Source organism: Dermacentor andersoni, chromosome 6 (assembly GCF_023375885.2).
Source record: "Dermacentor andersoni chromosome 6, qqDerAnde1_hic_scaffold, whole genome shotgun sequence".
In the NCBI taxonomy this organism is placed as follows: domain Eukaryota; kingdom Metazoa; phylum Arthropoda; class Arachnida; order Ixodida; family Ixodidae; genus Dermacentor; species Dermacentor andersoni.
Window position 1 is genome coordinate 146228356 of NC_092819.1, and position 20808 is coordinate 146249163.

The window sequence follows — 20808 nt, forward strand, 5'->3', positions numbered from 1 at the left end:
AATAAATTCAATTCGTTAGTAGCAGTTTCCAATTGATATTGCGCTCCATATTACCTATTCTAAGCTCCCGGCCATATTTCCAAACAATACATTGCAGTGAGTACAGTGAAATGGTAAGTCTAAACCTGAGGCTTTCTTAACGTGTGATTCTTCATCAGCACATACTGAGAAATCTCTCTTCTAAGTATCTGAGTGCATCACGGCGGATCTGACCTTAAATGCCCGTCCATGTAGAAAAAAGTGTAATAAATAATCTGTCGGCTCAACGTACATCACCATTCGGCTACTTCATCTTCCCTGCAAAGGTCCCCGTTGTAAAGTGGAGCGCCGACGCCGCAATACTTCATGAACGCATCCATGCATTTTTGGGGCACCAAATCTTTGGCTGTTTCTTTCGTCCACATGGTACATTCTGGAACAGAAAGAAGTCTATGTTTTCAGTCTCACCTGACGAATGTCCAAAAAGATACGCACAGAAAATAAAAAAATTTAGTTAGCGCGAAGCACATGCACCACGGTACGGCCGTACCGTTGCTCATGCAATCACTAACATTTTGATTACAGCACATTTTTAAACATGTACCACCTGGCCCATACATGTGCCCTCCTATAGTTATGCACATACCACTCACTGAGATATGAGCCATGATTATCTGCTAACAAAGTACCAAGAACACTCAGTTAATGCTCTGAGAACTTACATTTCAACAATTTTTATTCATACTGTGTGCCCATTTCGCAGTGGTAGCTGTTTGAGTGCAACATCGCGATGTTTTCTGCGCCATGCCTCGACTGAGCATAGAGGGTAGTAAAAAGATTAGGAGATAGAGATACGGCAGAGTCGTCTCAACTACCTTAACATTTCAATGTGAGATATTCATACGGAGGATCCACTGTTCTACATTCACACGCCGTAGCTCGTCATGTTGGAATTAAAAAGGACAAGAATACCTTTTGCGCAACCAAATCTTTGTCTTTTTACGTGGTCAAGTCCAAAGACAGCTTCTTGAAAATAAATTACAAAATCTACGAGGCAAAGTAGAAGGAGGTAACGCGGGAGACGCGGTTTCGCTCTAGATTTTAGCAACAAAGGAGACAGAATTTTACAGGAAGATGGAGTCCTAATCTAATGAATGGTAGCCAAACAAACAGCGAGACAGGCATTGTTGTAGCCCTCCTAATTTTTTTGACAGGTCTTCTGAAAGGCTTTCCAGAAAGAGAAAAGTTCGTAAAGAAAAATACAGTATAATTCACAAGACAGAACCATGAGGAACGACATCGAAAGAAATATTCACTATGCCACACTTAAATTACAGTAGATAAGCAGACGGCAATACAACTGCTTGTCGCCTCACTCCTTATTGGGTTATTCGTGCTAAGAAAAACAAGTAAAACCTAAACGCAACAATACCTGCGAGCTCTGTAGTTGGTAACCAAAATCTCATGGGGGGATCAAATGTCGTCGGCAATTTATTCGTCACTCATTGCATACTCCAGCGAGATCGTTGATGATCACGTATGTTCTAAAACGTACGCCACCATTGGCATCAAACGAGTTATCTCTTCAAGTGGATTCCTTTCGATGTACAATCGTCGAAGTTCTTCTAGAATGCATTTATACAGGTAGGTGCGTCTTGCGAGGGCCGATAATTGCTTGAAGGCTGTACTGTGGGGTTCAACGGGCATGAAAGTGATGCCGCTGGATCCTACGCATCAATGGTGCACGACTATGGTAGTAGACACGCTTAGTTATGCTTTTACGGATACCTTGCAACGCTACCACAGTTTAGTAAACCAACCATTCAAGTATGCCATTAGTGATGAGCAAAACAAATATTATTCACGCCGCTTAGATAGTTAATGCACGCCTGTAGGGCCTCAGTACACCACATAGAAGACAACCGTGAAGAAAATGCACGCAAGGAAGAAACTAAAGAAGCAAGTGAGAAATGCAGTTTTGTAAATACTTAGCACGCGTACAATGGCTTGAGACAAGACAGGTTTGAGGTTTCTGGCCAGCCAACACCGTGTGAATTACGCGGCCGATCCCTTCAGGCACAGAGCAAAGTCGACATGACAATACCTTCAAGTCGTAGACGCTGTACGGTGTGAAAAAAGCTGTCTTCGCTCGACATCTTTCGCTAACTTCTATTTGCTATTAGTCATGCAGTCTTGTGATTAACCGATGAAAATATCACACCACGGAAGACACCGCCCGAAGCGTCTCTATCGGTGAGATGGGGTGTGCGGCCTTCTTCGGTAACTATGCTAATTCGATGACAATCGACACAAAAACATCGAATGTCTTCTTATGTGCTAAAGCTACAGAAGGAGCCCACACGCTGTTCAACATTTTCATAATATTGACTCAAAACATTTACTTTATTGGCTGCTTTACGGCTACTCTGTCTTATATCGATACTAGGCATGAGCTCTGACGAAGTGGTTGATCGCCTTCTTCGGTTATTATGTGACGCTGAAGAAGTGGTGTGTTTGAAATCTCCCAATTTTCAAAAGCGATCATTCTACAGCTGTAGATGACTTTTAAACTCTTCGAGTTTCCACATGAGCAGGCTTCAATTGATGTAAAAGTTAACTTTGGAATTAGATCCGTCAAGTTCGATGCCCTCGAGTACGACAAAACAAACGTGATGCTGGTTTCCCCAGGTTCGTCTGTGTATGCGATAGTCGTGGTTTTTTAATGGTGCTCGTATTCCTCGCTGAAGTTTTCAACATTACTTTCACTTTTCCTACATCCAATCAAACGAGTACCGCTGCGATGCAATTTTAACGTTCCAGCAGCAGATGTTGGTCACCCTCGACGACACCTTCTATATTTGCGGTTGTTTTGGTGACGAAGCAACTAGTGACGCTGGAGCATTGTTGGATGCTGTCTTTGTATTGCAGTACATACAAGGCAAGGTAGCTGACTGTCCTATCCGTCGGTTTGTCTTCCTTCGTTCGTAGGCAAGGATATTGACCTGGGTCTTCTCTCAAATACAGCTCTGTGATCACTTAGGAAATTTATACCCCGGTATATGTCCCACGAGCAATGCTTCAGGATTACAAATCTCACAAGGTATGTCTGATTAGGAACCGTGACGTTTGGTGTGCAGATTTCAGCCGGCTTTATTAGGTGAGCACCTGCTGTCCAGATTTCCGAGTTTTCGAACGTAGTATTAATTCCCTCAACTTGGCTGCGGGCTATCCCCTGACGACATAGTGAACATTTATGTTGACTAGTGCGGGCACTATTTGGCCATCGACAAAAACGTGAGCATGGTGGCATCCTCCCAATGCTGTCATGTCGCATCTTCTTTAGGTGCCCATTTCATGGATTCGAGGCTTTGTCTCGATGGCAGCGCACGGTTGCTACATCGTCGAGATAGTTCTTTCAGCGTGTTAGTCAGAAGCGGAGGTATTTTTGTTTTTTTCTACGAACAGCAACTACCCCTCTATTGGCTGATCCATTCAGTTTACTGGATGAAGTTTAGATGACTAGGAATGTTTGTTGCCAATGTACATTTGCGAAAGTTACAAGCAGTTTTGAACAGCGAGAGCGAGAGGAGCAGAGAAAAAAGCAACGTCTGCAGCGTTTCTCCTGTCTCTTTCTCTGCCTATTTGCCTGTTGTCCTTTTTCTATCGTGCTATCTGCAACATTTGTTACACCTAATGCATACCAAATCTTCCAACTTTCGGGACGATTGGCGTTGTGATGAGAGGCGTTGGCCTGGTGAGGGTGAAGGGAAAGGTCGTGGAGGCTTCCTTTGTGCTTCTACGAGGTAGTCCGCGGTACGATATAGTCATTCGCATTGCTGTGGACATGGTGCACCGACGGCGAAGCCAAGAAATCTAATGTGCAGTATGGACATCGGCTATATACGTAGCGAGTTTGCCGCTCTGATGTGCGTGCATTTCTTGGGGAGTCGCGCGGGGTGGTTAAAGGTGAACAAGTTAGCTCAGGCAGCAGCTAGTGATGGAGTGGCGGCGTTTTGGGGTGCCTACGCTGGCGCCGAGGTGCAATGGAACGACCAGTGGCAGCGGCGTGTCATATTGTTTCCGGCTTCAGTGGTTAAGAAACTTCTATTCCCTTTTGGATTTCTTCGCGTTCGATGTCTGCAATTAATGTCACTTGTTGCTGCGCCATAGCAGCATCGTACGAAAGTCTTCTCGTACAATGGACGCCGATGGGCTCTAAAAGCTCGTCCGAGATTCTCCCTACAGTGGTGTAAGCTTTCCATGAGTATATTGCCTGGTGGGCATATGCAGCGTATTTTCGGTGTCCGTGGCTTCCGCTAAAGACTTAGTCATCGTGTTGAGTGTGCTTCGAATAACTCTAGTGCAGAGCTCATATTTCGCGCAGCGATTCAAGGCGTAGACCTTTGTCTCTTCTGGACCCACGCTGGAACCGCGCTGGACCCGCACTTCCACCAAAAGATTGCTCCTTTATATGCGCATATGACATGTAAATGCGTCTAGGAAGGTGCTGTGAAAGAGGCCCCACGTCTGTATCATGAGATCTGACTCCCTTTAAACGTCTTTCTGCTCTTTTACCATCTCCGTACTCTACCGTATCCTGTTGTGTTTCTCTTCCTAGGGGAGTCCACGCTACCATAGATACACGCTGGAAATCAACGCTGTTGTTTGTTGGTTGTCTAACGAAACTAACACTCCTTGCGAAAATGTTGCTGTATATTGAGTCTGCTAAAAAATACCGTAGTTCCCATATACAGTAATCCCATATGACCATATGAGGATTATATACAACCAGTATATTGCCATATATAATATGGGGAATCTCCGAATATGGTATGCGAACATATAGAGATCGAATTATCAGCCCATCTACGTTCCCATATACCACATAGGGCTTGTAAGCGCACTTGCGTTACATTCTATACGGGACCGTATACATTTTGTAACTCATCCCCATATGCTTATATAACGGACGTCGCGATCATACGGGACGTTGAATAGAATTGGAGATGCAACAACGTTGCGCGAGACCAGGGGTAAAAGCTGTTCATACAGCTTTACATGCCTTTACAGCTATACGTACCTCTTTTGATAACGGGAATACATACGTTTTTGCAGGAGATCCCCGTTACTCCAAATGGAAATATTTTAAGTGGTGCATAGGGATTTTGTCGATTATAAAGGCTTTTTCATCCACTTTTCACCACATCAAGTCTCCAATTTCCAGGTAACCCTTCGTCTTCTTTCTATTTACGAGTCATTCTAGTTCAGAACATAAATCCTAAGAATTCTGATGAAAAATTGAAAATGTTTTCATTGTACTCACGGCGTCCATTGTATGGAATGTCGAGGACAGAGCAGTTTTCATAGTCGGTGTAGTAGCACTTTCCCTCATAAGATGGTGAGTCTTCTGAAGAAAAGAAGACATGTCGCGCAGGTGTATTTCATTGAAATTCAAGCACTCATTATATACAGCGCCCTCGGGGGCTGGACTGAAATCTGTTTGGGCAAGCAGGCAAACTGTTTATGCAATATTTCTAGTGGACAAATGCATTGGTCTAGTACTGCCCTGTTAGCTAGGTAAAAGGTAAACAAGCGCTTGTGTACATAGGTTGAGGCATGTGATAGAGACACAGTAACGGTTGAAAGGAAACGAGGTAATTAAAAGGTGCGGTCTCTTTAGGCAGCAGTGGAAATTCCTATTGGCACCCTATTAATCAAATAATAATGACGTGGCTCCGTACATGTTATGCATAGAGAAAAGGAAGGATTTGTACTGCGTAGCAGTAAAGACAGGGAAAGAAATTGATAACTCAAATTTAACAATACGTCAAAACCATTCTTTAATAAATGTTGAGGTTCTAGCCATTAACATATTTTCCCCCTTAATTATTGATTATTCCAGCATTTCTAGTTGATTTCATGCCATATGTACCAAAAATGATTAAATTCTGGCGTTTCACGTGCCTACATCACGATCTTGTTGTGAGGCATGTCATGTGTTAGAATATTTTGTCCAACTTGAACCTGCGCCCTAAGCCTGAGTCCATCAGACTTTCTGCATGTCTACCCCGTGGAAAGCTGGCCTCCATGATCGGTACCTAACCCGTCAGCTCGGACTTAGTAGGACAATATCATAGCCAGTATGCGTACGAAAGAGGTTGCTTCGCTGTTTCGCTATATTTTATAGTGTACTATGAGAGCCAAAGGCTAGCAGGACACCTTTACTTCGAAATGAGGGGGGGGGGGGGGGGGGGGTTTATTGTGTTAACATGTATACATGTTTATACATTCACGTGTCAACTCCAACTTGGCGCTGACTATGTAGGTAGATATTTTTGTATTATCTCCTGACCTGTTTCTTTCATATTAAATATATTGATGCTTCCTTGATATTCTAAAGGTCTGCCTTTTTGTAATGCATTCAGGTGAAATCAATTTAAGAAAACAGCCGACATTTACGTAATGGGTATCATGCTTGGCCTGATGGGCAATGGGTTATGGGTTGGAAACTGAGGCCCAGTGAAGTGAAATATTCACCCATGTTCGCGTCGAGTAGATCACTGAAGAGCGGCACATACCCTATGAACACTGCGGCAAGTGCGCAATAACAAACACCTTGTGCCAAACTCTTTGTGTTCCAAGTGGCACACATCCGCATTGGTGGCCGAGAGGTTCACTGAAAAGTAGCACATAACTAGCGGCACATACCCAGAGGGACGGACCACATCAACAAAGTTCGCCTTAAGAAGATTCCTTGAAGAATGACACATACCTAGCGTCCTATAGCCAGTGGCCCGCCTGGGGCAGATACGCAGTGCTAAGTACACAGCGGCACATACAAAAGTGCGCGTTATGGAGGTTCATTGATACCGGAGCAAGCACTTCGGATAGCGCTACCTTCAGGATTGGCCCACATTATTATCCTGCGCATATGCACGACACGTCTAGTTGCTGTGAATATCACCAGTCTTCAGTCAACTTTCGCAGCAACAAAGCCAGCTGTGGGTGTGTCGCCCCTACATTCAACGGTTGAATGGAAGAATTCGGGAGAAAAGGTGAGGTGGGGCAGGAATCGCGATGACTGACTCTGGGAATGCCCGGTGCTACAAGTATGTAGGTGCAAAAAGAGTTGCGAAAACTTGTGTATTCCTGACGTGTCGTATTTTCCAACAAGCAATGTACACTATAGCTGTCGGGCAAACAGGCGGTGAGCACAATAGGGGTATAGTGAACGATCAGCACCTGTCATAAAACTGGAACAATTACATAACGAAAGCTATTTTATGTTTACGAGACTGCAACTGCAGACGAAAGAGAATAACGTGCAGACAAGCTATGAGGAATTTTAAAAATTAAATCTCATAATTTGATGGCTATCCAGCAGAGAAAAAGAGAGGAAAGCGGGATATTTGGTCGTTCCAACTAGGTCAGGTCAGGACTGATGCCATTTACTCAAATGTCGGGACTGTCTCACTAAACTTGGACTGGCTAGCAATCCTAAGAATGGCCTGTACTATTAGATTACATACCTTCCGGATTAGACCACACAATTAGTCTATACTATCTCCGGGATTCGCCAATGAAAACCGTCAGATTGTTTCGAGGTAATCTTTACAGAAAACTGGGCTGAACTCAACACAAATGATTCCCATTATTACATTAAATGTTTAGCTCCATAGACGAAACTGGTCAGTCTCAATTGATTTTTTTCCAACTCCTCAATGCGTCAATTGTCACAGACTTCAATAACAAGCACTTTCACTACTGGAGCAACCGTATGCTAACATACTAACTTTTTTGCAATCAAGCGCTGCTTCTCATAGACTCATAGAATGAGAATAAATCATGCCTACATTTCACGATGTGCCAAACATGGCAGCGAAACAAAGCGTTAAGTTTGGCGCTTATGTTCCCGTGTTTTGTTTGGGCACAAAAATTCTGAGCATACATTGGCAACATGTTCTGGGTGCTTACCTTCTTTGTCGATGTCATTTATTTGATTTTACTGAAACTTTCTACATGCATGGAATACAAAGGGACTTTTACAATAACGTAGCTGTGAATGATTCCTTCGACCTCTTATTTCTTTCATCAAGGCAGGCTGCCTTGGCCTGGTTTTCAACTCATAACGCGTGAAATGTGTTCTATGTTCTTCATAATATCGCGCACTGGGACCCTACAGAAAAAATTCTGCAGAACCCATCTCACTATCACTGTCGATGATAATGCGCTTATCATTGAATCAATATAGTGATACAGCGCAGTGTCACCTTCAAAACTCTTAATTGTGAAACCTTCACACTGCAGCGGGAGTCCTTTCCGGGGTTTCCCTATCAACACTCTTCCCCATCTAGTGGTGTGAGCATGAAGCCCACGCCTTGCCTCCTAAATTGATGTTTCGCTGCTGCATGCGCTTAGAAACAAAGCATCATGCAACATCCGGGCTTCTCTGCAGCTCTCTTTTTCTTTGCACGCAGCGATAGATTGTGGCGCTGTCGAGAAGTCCGCGCTCGGCGAACGTGCGGTCGAACGCTGTAAATTGTTCGCTTTCTGACCGCACATTCAGTGGCACATACTCAGCGGCCCAATTTGGCGAGAGTTGCATTGAAGGACGGCACATTCTCAGTGTTATCGTGGCGCAACTTGCTAAAGCGCAGAGCTGCTGGCCTCTCGGAAACCATTTCATGCGGGTTCGATTCTGCAAAGTAGGACAGAAATGTCAAAAGTTTGTCTAATGGTACATATGATTCGTAGAACTGACTCATCGCGCATTGGGCTCGTCGCAATGGAGCCGGACTCCTCTTCCATGGCACTGCTACTACAGCACGCTTGTAATCACACTGCACGTGGCGCCGTCTATTGGCGTGGTCGTAAAGCCCCGCTCAGCTCGGATGAAATTCCGCCCATCATCTACAAAATTAAAAGGACATTTTTAGAGCGCACTTCTATGGCGCCCGTTTCTGCGATGAGCCTCGGCGTGCCTCGGCCTCCCTGGTCCTGCCTCGGCGTAACCGAGTGAACGAGTTCAGCGAATAATGAAAGAGTGAAGGCGGAGCGCAGTGGGGGATCAGAGACTGCGATAGCGGAGAGAGCGTAAGGAGGAAAGCGGAAGAAGCCAGCTTGAAGCACCCTCACATGGCAGTGACGACCACGCATCTGCGGCGCGGGCTGTCCGGGGGAAAGAAAAGAAAGACTAGAAAGCTCGCCTTCGCGCACAGCGGTAGCTGAGAAGCGTTTTCTGGTAAATACAACGTTTGCGTAAGCATCAGTTGCAGGGAAGCGGTAAAGGTGTCGCCGGTCCATACATAGCACCGCGCGTAGCGGCACAACCATTTGGCACAATGATCAATGCGATGCTTTAATATATCGCGAAATAAAAAAAAAGCATGCAGCTGCTCTCAAATTTCGCATTAGAGGGTATTATAATCATAGCTGAACTTGTTTTGTGTGTGATTGCACTGCGGCACTATACCAGTGACAATTACCTATACGTACCGACGTTTGCGTCGAACACATTTATTCGAGAGCGAAACCTACCTACTGACACAGAGCAAATGACCCAAGTCGTTTTCAGAGATGTCTATTGAAGAGCAGCACAAACCGAGTAGCACATATACCATGATTATAGTCAGCGTGAAAGAGAATGATTGAATAGCGGTATATATTCGCCGTACCGCATCTTAAGTTCGCCATGTCAGCATCAAAAACGTACATCTAAGAGCGAGACAGGTTCACAGTGCCATACACCCAGGTAAATAAGTTGGACGAACGAATGGTTTCCAATCGTACTCTCTCAGCTCAGCAGACTTACGCATTGCGCAGTTGAGCAGGGACACAGTTTTGCCTCAATATGGCCGAACAAAAAACAAAGAAAGGCCAAATGACAAACAGACAGACAGACACGCACTTAGACCGCGGAAAGGGCGTTAAGTACCCTGAGAGTTATTATCCGTTTGAGAGGTATGCAGTGACTAGGTCCTTACCGGAGCCGACTGTGAAGCGGGCTGTGTCAGGGCTGCTTCCTTCGAATATGTAGAAGCTAACCGTTTGTCTGCAACAGAAAACAGAAAATTAGAATTATGTGTACATTGATATTGTAAACAATAGAATAATGGACAAAACAACCATAAGAAAACACGTAAATTATTGCTCTTTATTAGCAAAATATTTTCTTCTTTGTGGCGGTACTATATCCCAAGTCGCATTCTGCGGACTCCAACTCCAATATTTTTAATTGAACTTAACCTTCGTGCATAGTATTCGAGTGGTATAATAGGGAGCATGTAAAGAAGTAACAACGTGCAGCCGCAACACATGCTCGGTGCCACAGCCATTTTGTTCTCATTTAAGTAACTAACACAATCGGAAGGAATGCATGAACATTTATATCGAATAATAGAGGCACTGAAAATGTGACTACGGCATGCATTGACTGCAGCTATATTTAATCCGCGCAAGTTGGTAGAAAGTCTCATTGCAGGCTTACATCATCGTTGACTGTCAGTGTGCATATAATGATATTAGCAGTCTACGGGAAAACGTGTGAAATAAATACAATGTGTTTAATTTAAGATGAAGTATAAAAAAGGCATCTTTAGGAAGCAATGGAACGAATATAGCAAGATATATATCCGCTTGTCATTGTGCTTTAGTTGGATCGATCAGCAAACATCACTTGCCACAAGAATGACCTTGATCCGAATCTCCGGCTGCGTCTCCCACCAGGGCATTGTAGAGCTGAGGAGATGGTCCTGTGCCGCTTGTGGCTTGATGTGTGTTTCGCGAATACTTTCTCAATTCGGATCGCAATGTCCTACAGTCCTACGTGAGAAAACGGTGGGCGCGAGGAAACCATCCCCCACCTTATCTGTGAGTGTTCCCGCTTCAGTGTGCCCTAGGAATAATTTTGTAGGTTGTTATAAATTGTTGTCAAATGCCGTTTGTCGGAGCAAAGGTGCCTGGAACATTGGCTGAGACCGTCCTCAGTACAGAAGGCTTTGAAAGCGTTGTTGCGCTTCTTGTGGGAAACTGGTCTCAGAGAAAGACTCTAAGCAGTTCCATATTCTCTTTTCCTTTTTACCCGTTCTTTTCCTCTTCTTTTTTTTGTAGTATCACTTTTCTATTAACTTTTATTCCCTTAACACCTATGCCCCAGCGCAGGTTAGCCAGCCAGTCTGACAACTGGCTAACCTCCTTGTCCTTCCGTCTATTCCTGCTTCTTGCCTTCTCAAATACTTACTTCTACAGGAAATCAGATCACTCACTTCGGTTTGCCGTTGTGTCCTCCCAGAAGCCAAACGTATTCTGCCTTCTTTTCTTCGGGTAACAGCCACATTCTCCTCGCCGTCAGGCATTCGTATATACGGTCGTTGTCACTATCCGACACCGCCACGGCGAATGGGAAGTTTTCAAACATCTGCGTACGAAGCCATCATACGTGTGTGTGGTTTAATTATTGTAGAAAGCCTTCCTGAACAAACTGTTTGTGCCGTAGCCTAATAGGTATTCCTGCTGTACAACATCGACGCGAAATTCATAAAGAAGAGCTTTCTTAGTTTCACGCCAAGACATGCTTAAGTTGCCCTTGTGTGTATTACCTCGCTACTCAATGAGCAATAACTGTGACAGAGCCTCATAGGCTGTATTTCTCGCGAGATGCAGACTAGAGAAAGCCAACAAAGACCATTATGGCGAGTTGCAAATCTTGCAGCTTCTCCATTATGATGAGCTTGATAAAATTTGTTTTCGGCCATGAGAATGGTCGCAAATGCGCGTCTGTACTATTCAACCCACGTGTAAATGATTCTGCAGTCGTTCATAATTTTGCCCATTTCAGAACCTTCCGGCTTCTGCAAGAAAGTTGATAGCCGCACTTGAGTGGGTATCCCGCGCGGCATACGTGGGGGCGCTTCAAGTACCATTGGTGAAAGAAAATTAAGGTACAGATCTTCGGAACGATTATTTCTCTTCTTCATTATTTCGGCAAGAATAGCGCAACTGGCTTTTTTTTTGTCCATCATAAGTTCAACCCCTTGTTATCATAGATATTGAGAAAAGGGCTCACAGCAATTATGAGCAAAGTATATATTTCCATCCCTGCCTACGTACCCGTAACGTTAGGCTCACTACAGCAAAATTGTAGCGCTTGCGTTTGTCTCTTCTCTTGTCCGTCTCGTGCAGGTTTTCTTCGCTAGGCATTAGAAAAGATGCCGAGCTAACAACTTTAGAAGTCGACCCTTGCGAGGTACTAAGACGGCCCTGGTGCACACTGTGCGACCGGTACTTGCGTCAATACTTACTTTGAAGGCGTCTGGAACATCGCTGGTTTCCTGAGCGGCTGCAAGCGACAGCAGCAAAGTAATGACGAGGACAACCGGGAACCAAACGCACTTCATGTTATTTTCGGAATAGGGGGGCATACTGAAGGTAAACTGCATCGGAGCTTCTCTTATATTCTCCCCGTTGTGGCCTGGGAGATACGCAGACATGGAGGCGTATTGTTTGTTTGTTTCTTTCTTTGTACAATATTACAAATGTGATTGGCATGCCGGTACTTCAGTCCCTGTTCAAAAGAAAACCCATTTGTCGTGTTATCAGAGAATCCAATCTACACTAATTAGATAAGCCGTAAGGGAATTTCAGTGTAGTGTCACTTCGTCGCACTGATCCCATGTGGCGTAGTTTAGAAGAGATAGGACGAATGCCTGAACTGTGACAAAGTACAGGATAGTAGTGTTTCGATGCCAAAGTTTTCTAAATGTGATATTGATTGGCCTAACTGGATCGCATGATGAGAAAGTACCAAACACACCTGTTAGAACGCCTTACATGCGGTCAAAAAGTAATCTCTTTAGAATAATGACAGATTCGAATACAACAATACTGCTCCGCTACGTAAAGGGTCGCTTTGCCATACAACTTATAATACACGCTAGATCACTTATCCCGGTGTCAGCCTCTGCATCGTATTGCTTCCTATAGTGCGACGTGTACTTCGCGGTTGAGTGCTCAGATATAGAAACGGGTTTGTCGCAGCCGTAATGAAACAGTGATTTTCCGCCCAACGCACATTTCTTTAAAAACGAGTGGATGTGTCAACAAGTGGATATGAGAATGCAACAAAAAGATAAACTCACGTCCAATACATTTCCAGCGTCGAATTTAATTAGAGGCTAAATGAACGACTTCAAAGAAACGGATTGATAACAGCAACATGTGCCGTCAGAGAAATCCAGAGTAGTAGCAAAATATTCATAAATATACAGTGGTTCCCGTTCAAAGATGTGAAGGCATCTGCATCTTAACGTGACTGTGTTTTAGTTTATTTTTACACCGGAGGATTAGTATAACTAGCTGCGTGTTCATGATAGGTTTTCTTTCTTAAATAAGCAGGCGACAACTTTCTGTGGCAGTGCAGCGAAAGCCTCGTGGACGGAGCCTATGCATCTGTGCGAAGTAGTTGGAACTTTTCGCAGGAGGTTTAGGTATTCGATTTCAGTTTTCGGTTGCGCCAGCGTCTTCTGCAAATGGGCGTTTTCGATGACTGCTTCCGTGCATGCATCTGGTAGATATATATGGCTGTGTTAAAGCACTGTAAAGATTAATCATACACCACGTCATATGTATGGACAGGTGATATATATATATATATATATATATTATGCATGAATACTTAAGACTTGCTTGTTTCGCGAGCAACCATATCCCTAATGAAATCGTCTTTGTAGCTACATACGCACTCAACTTCAACCGAACTCTGACGCAAAATACACTATTTCTTCAGCTTTTTCAAGATCCCTCCGACTACGCGCTTTGTCGCATATGCGATATATGCAATGCGCGGCATGCCGTGCTGAGACATGCCACGTGATGTGCTTCATTGCAAGGAGAAAATGAGCGTCTTATTTATACAAACTTTCTCTCCAGACGACTGCTCCATTCCTGAACCCTTCATAACTATTCCCACAACTGTTATGTCCGCCATCAAAACCCAGATGTCTTGCACCCATATCGACTGTTTAGGAGCTATGTGCTGCTCAGCGGAAGCTTGCGTGTTCGCTCACTGCTGCCAAACTTCCATGTGTGTAACATGGAAAAGGGCGCGGACAATAACTTTGGTGCACGACAAAAAGAGACATTGTTCACGTATTGTTCACGCCAGGTTGTTTACGCCTAAGTGGAAGCTTTCAAAATTAAAAGGAAAAACATAAAGTGGCACAATTTGTTCAAAGGTGGAGCTTTACGCTTTTCCTTGGGATCATACTGTGGTTGTGGAGCGTAAGACCTCGCAGTTTGTTATTTTATATGTCGCGTGATTATTGAAAGCATTGATGCAGAAGCCGAAGCAAAAACGGAACGTTGCGGAGGCTTCTGCGACCGTGCCTGCTTTCACAGGTGCCCTTCCACTCCGCCCATCTCGCTATCACTCGCATAACTCTCGCTGCTCGTATCTGATACGAGTGAAATTTCATGCCTGTCACGGCTTGCGTCAATGATGCTGTCACGCTGTTGGAATTCCTCTTCGATGCTCTGAATATGAGAACACGCTCTAAGCCACTTGTCGGCCGTTACAAAATTGATGTTTTTATGCAGAAACTTTGGGATGGTTGTGACGGTGAATGCGATATTGTTAGCGCCTACATAACCTTTCACCTGGCTCCAAATCAGTTCGATATGATTTAATTTTCAGTGCTATGGAAGAAGCCTCACTACGTCGTGACCGGCATCCTTACCAGCCACATCCACGGAATAGGTCCAAAACATCTTGTGTTTGTTTACGAGCTTGGGTAACCCTGGCTTTAGTTGCCCTGAGAAAATGCGATCCCTTTTTCATTTAGCCAAAACTGAATGTCGAACTTTTGTGTTGATGCTGTCGGCACTTTCTCTAGGTGAACACAGTGGTAGTGTGCATTCTCCATTACTATTAAGCTGCGAGGTCTCGTATTTCGTAGAAGCTGCTCAGAGAACCCCTTCTCTAACCGTGGTCCATTCATTTCTTTGTGGTAGTCACCAGCTCCTTTCGCTGATTGGAAAACGAGGCAAGCACCATTTATGATCCCATCTTAGCTACCGGTATGCAATAGGATCAGCCTGCCACCTTTGCCACTGGGTCTGCGAAGGCCTGTTGTGAGATCTTCCCGAAAAGTATCCTCTCGTGTAACGACGTTGACGTCCTCCCAGACCTTTTCCTTGGAATGTCCAGCGTTGACCTAACTTTCGTCAATGTAGCATATGTGCCCGCAAAAAAAGAAAAAACAAACGAAAAGAACTGAAGCAGGTCGCCAGGCGTACGCACACTCTAAAAACAGCGTTCCGGGAACTCTTTTTCAAAGAGTATCTGTTTGCCACACATTTCACTCCCTTTTCGAAAGTAGATCGACCCCTTTTGAGACACAGTAGAAAAATTCCTGCTGACAGCATTTTATTATTCCTCCCCAAGGGAGCGCTAGTACACTTCCGCAGAGTGCTAATATTCTTCCCACAAGGGTAATAGCACTCCCCCAGACCGAGTGCTTCTACTCCTCCAAACAGAGTGATTATACTCCTCCAAAGCGAGTGTTTCTAGTCCCACAAACACAGTGTCTGTACTCCTAACAGAGAGATTGTACTCCTTCAGAACAGAATGCTAGTACTGTTCCCAACAGTGTGAAAGCGCTCGCGCTGTAGAGCCATGGAAACCTTTGAAGGGATGCGCAATACTTATGTAGTTTGGAATATTTGATTCCGTCATAAGCAGCTCCTACACTTATGCCTAGTGAATTCGATGTAAGCGGTAGTAGCCGAGTTACCCAAATGAAAAATTTTTCTATTAAAAGGTCAAAATCTTTAGTGATCAGTCACAAGACAAACTGTATGATGATTTGAGAAACATGCTGACACACATAAAATTTGATTACAATGATGCCCATAAACTTTACAACATATGTTGTAATAAAACATAAGTATATTCTCTAAAGATTCATCAGTATTACAGCGTATAAATATCTTTCGCAGTCAATTGGCTCTATCTTTTCAAAAATAATGTCTACAATGGAAAGTTAAACATAGAACAAACGTGCGCCAACTGACAAAGTACTGAGATTACCATAGAAGTGAAATATGCACCACATCACTGGCCAGCAAACGCTATTTCTAACACAAATCACCTGCACTTATATGGCAGACGTAACCAGATGAGCTGCTAAATGGGGCTGGTAACGTAGAGAAACTATGGAATAAACATTTTTTTTGTCATATTCTAAGACAGCAGCTCATTTGGTGACGTGCTGTACAATGTCTCGATGTTCCTGACTGAGAGTTCAGGGCATTTAGAAATGTGCTGTACATTCTCATGTGAGGCGGCCGGTCTTACTTAGCTTATAAATATTTCACATAAATTTATTCATGTATGAGCTGCGCCCTATTGTTTCTAAGCGTGTCTTGTCGTGGTTCTGTGGCAATATCCTGCCCGGTTTCAAAGCGGTACAGAGGCGTATATTTCCTATTCGGTTGGCGTCCTCAAGAAAGTAGTTTCCATGTGCTATTTGGATTGTTCCGTAAGACTTTCTCACAAATTAATAAAATTAAATATACAATATTATCTACTGTGTAGAAAATGAATATAAAACTGCAAGGAACACTGACATGAAAGTTTTGCGCAGCAAATTTCTTGTCATATATGCTAGCTTCTCATTCTGCATTACGGTGTGAACGCTATACTTCTGAGGAGGAGTTCCCATAATAACATGATCAATTATTGCTACTAGTAGAAAATGTAATCTAATTAAAGTATAGCATGGCTTCAGATGTGTTCTGAAAATAAAATGTGATAAATATGATGCATCAAAGGCGACATAAGCGTAAGTGCGAGCAGCGCAGTGAACGTAAAAGACAGACAAGCAAATCATGAGTTGGAAAAGCCACCATACTGTTTAAAGGGACACTAAAGTGAAACAATAAATCAGTTTATACTAATGAAGCATTGTTTGAGAACCCTTCAGGCAGTCATTTAAAAAGATAGTTTCATTATTAAATGAGAAAATGAAGGTCAGGCATCCATATTTGAATTTCGCGCTAAAACCCCAGTGCCGGCACGTCAGCGTGACGTCAGGGATTCCAAAGTATGTTTTCGTATTTGGGCCGCGTTCGCTGATTAAAGGTTACCGAAACTTGCCATATTTATTATTTGGTTCCTTTATAACACAATGTAGTCGATCTGTACCACTATATATAATTAGCAGACCCTAGAAGATGCCATCAAGATCCAAGACGTCACAGCCCCCAGGTGCTGGAACTTAAGTAGGCATCGCCGCCCCTATTTCGTTCTTGCGCTTTTTCTGGCTTACCAAACGTCTTATCATTGTAAGAGTGGTGTCTTTGGTGTTGTAGAACGGTAATTTACTGATCCAGAAGAAATGATTTTTCACTTTAGTGTCCCTTTAACATATTCCTTCCATGCACGTAGATTTTGCATGCGGCTATGCATATATTTGCCCAATAAACGAACTCCCTGAAACCAAATTTTTTTTTCCCTACTTAAGTGGTTAAGGTAGGCTAAAATAAGAAATATTATCGTGCCTCACAGAATCTTCGTCTCAAAACAAGTATATCTGTGTCTGGGAAGACTCACACAGTGCCTCACTGTGCACTCTATTTTAACTCCAGAAATTTACTATGTGCAAAAATGCTTTAATTTATTATTGCCTTATAAGAATTATGTAAGCAGAAGCCATCAAATAGGGGCTCCTTCTTGATTCACACTATATGTTCACATCCCCCAATTGATGAACAAGAATTCCACGAAGATGCTCTCAGTTCTTTGCATTGAACACATCCCTGCCTCCAGTAGCCTACTTGGCTGGCAAGTAGATTGAGTCACCCTAATGAAACTCTCAAATACCTGCCAGAAGCACTCATATGACTATTTCACAGGAGATACCACAATTTGACATGCACCAAGATAGTTTTTCATTTGCAAGTGACTCTGTGGCTTCTAATTGTTCCCGCTTCGGGAGCTGCGAGCGGTTCCAATAAACTCTTTTGGTACGCGTGCACGTAAACCATGCCTTATAAAACCGGCGATACTCTGCCCCCATTGCTTCCGTTTCCTGGAAATTAAAAGGAAGCCATACCTCTAAAATTAGGTGTAAGAAATAGAGAAAAGGGAAGACATGAAAACCTGTCTGCCTCATGTCAGCGTGTAAAAGAAGGATTGAAAGTAGCTTGTATTTACACCCTTGCGTTTGTGTGCTGCTAAATTAGGTCAGCAACTAGCCAAGCACGTGCTGTTGTTTTTTATAGCGAACACAGGCACCATGCTCACTGCAATAATGTATTATGTCACAAAGCAAATATGCAATGTTATTGTACCGCTATTCTTCGGCCACTATCTGTTGAGAGGCAAGCCAGAAAGCGGTCAGTACTCACAAAACTCATCAGCTTTCCTTTAAAACACATTTCCAACTTTTCAATGACACTTGCTCCTATGTGTTTCTCTCCAGAGACCATACTTAATGTTGACTTTCCCATCAGAGACATTACAAAAAATACCATGTTAAGATGATTGCCTAGAGCACGTGGGAATCTTCGTCTTGATGCAACCTATTGGATTTTGAAATTTTTGGTGACATTTAGTAAAATGGTTCACCCAATATACCCACATTCTGGTTTTGTCGTCCAAATTGTATGGCAATGTTTTTTATTCTTTGGAGAGTGCTCCTCACGCCCATGTGGATTCGTGTTGGGCTGGCTCTTCGACATCGCTGCGTCCTTGCAGCTGCCTTCTTGCGTTATATAAAGCAGGTGCAGGACATGGTGTAAAACATTGACAGTTAACAAATAAGCTCAGTGCACTAAAAGAAAGTCTTAGCTCTTAGTCTTCTACTGAAAAGCATGCGCAACATCTAAATGACTGCCATCGTCAACTTCTAAACTAACTTAAATTTTTAGATTTAAAAAAAAGAAATAACCGACAACAGTTCATCCTCATTCATACAGAGTGTTATATTACTCCAACTAATAAATAGAAAATTGGTCATGCCCAGATGCCATAAGTCTGTCATTTGTCTGGTGTGTCACGAACACCACTTGTGACACATCCTAAGCATATGCCCAGTGTGCCCGCCGTACCATCTCTGGTTGTGCCACTGCTCTAGCTGAGGATGATATCTGTTAACATCGTGCTCAGTAGGGATGAAAATGTGGTACTCCTCTTCAATCGATATTACTGGAAGTGCCTATAACAATGGGCAACAAGACTTGTTATGGTTAGCTTACCACATTTGAAATCTAACAAGAAACGGTTCAATCCATAGGCTTTGCGCTCTTTGGCCAAAGATGTCTTTGCGCCATTAAAACCCATCAGTCATTATAAGAAACAGTGCACTGCGGCCTGCACTTCAGCCTTCTAAATGGCATGAACTTATTTCCATTTATGAGGTGTGCAATGGAGTTTCTTTTTGGCAAACTCAACTGTTGCTGCAATTTGAAATCCAGCAATTTATATTCTTGAAGGGATGCAGAAGTTGCAGTTAGTCCGCAGTTATTAGTTTATTAGAGGAACTCTTTATTTTGTGTATGACGGCCGACAGCTAACACAGAATTAAGGCAACGTTTTATTTTGATACTTCATTTCTCCACATAAAATGTTAAAACGATAAACACATTTTGATCTGTCATACCGTAGCGAACTGCACAGATGACGCTTGCAATCCCCAGAGAAGGGGTAATTTAACTGTTGATACTGCATAACTCTGAAGCGTCAACTCATATTAGCAAATGCAAAGGAATTTCCAGAACAGTAAGCGTACGCAAAACGCCCCTGCCACTGTGATTCCACAAAGTAGCTGCTATATTTGATTCCGATGCATAACTCGCCGCGTAACAATTCTCCGAGCTCGTACACATAAGCACCCTTTCACATTCGCACCGTGCTCTAAATCCGCAGCACGAGACATGAACTCATACATATAATCGCACCTTTTCAATTCATGACCAAAAACAGCTCAGTCTTATTCAGCCTAAAATATGAATTGCTGGTGCGCTTTCAGTGAGTTCAAGATAATGCGCCCAAGTGAACTCTTGCAGCATGCAGCTGAATGGTTGCGGCAAAGTTTCTAAATAGCACTAGCGTTACACGTAACTTCAGTGGTTCCACACTACCCACGGGCGAAAGACACCGTCAAGCGTGCGGCTTATTATAACGAAAGCATGCCGCCAGCAAAATGACGCCTTCTGTTATGCGACCTCTTTTTCAGCAGCGTTCCGTACACAGTAGACTGCCAAACTTAGTAAGCTCAAACGCTACAAACGCACGCTAAGCACGCTCCGCATAGGCTCACAAACATGGGCTGGTGAACGAACCATTTTATGCTCGCTATTTTCAAAGCTCGTACGGATAGCAGCAAGTGATAAAATCACATGCAGTTATCAAAACGACTGGCTTTTTTGTTGACATCGAGGATCACAGCGCGCATACCTAGTCATACCTAATCGCGCCGGCTAAACGTCGCGACGACTTCCTGGCGATAGCATGTCATATACGCAGATTGTTTACGTAAGTTAGAATACACTTGCCGTGGAGGATTTGTTACATAGAACAAATTATGAAAGACTGTCCTGTTTTCGGGGTGACGTGAGATGGCCGACAAACGATCTCCCTTGGATTGCCTTTGTTCATGCCCACTGGACGGATCACTTTTCTGCGGTGCTGTGCTGTTCCACGATGTTGTGCGCGCGAGGTGGGGCAACTCCGAGTGACAAAGTAGAGCACTGGCTCCCCTTCCCTTTGCACTGTGGCTGCCTGTTCTCTATTTCTATCAACTGATACCAAGCTCATTGGTATTAGGCCTG

The 20808-nt window shown here is 43.6% G+C and overlaps 1 long non-coding RNA gene across 1 annotated transcript; it reads right to left on the reverse strand.

Moving 5' to 3' along the window:
* Window positions 1–271: 271 nt before the first annotated feature.
* On the reverse strand, window positions 272–5386 carry LOC140218826 (uncharacterized). The gene is made up of 2 exons (XR_011895015.1): window positions 5303–5386; window positions 272–412 (listed from the first exon to the last, which is right to left on the reverse strand). It is a non-coding gene; the product is annotated as an uncharacterized lncRNA (long non-coding RNA).
* Between the last annotated feature and the right edge of the window lie 15422 nt (window positions 5387–20808).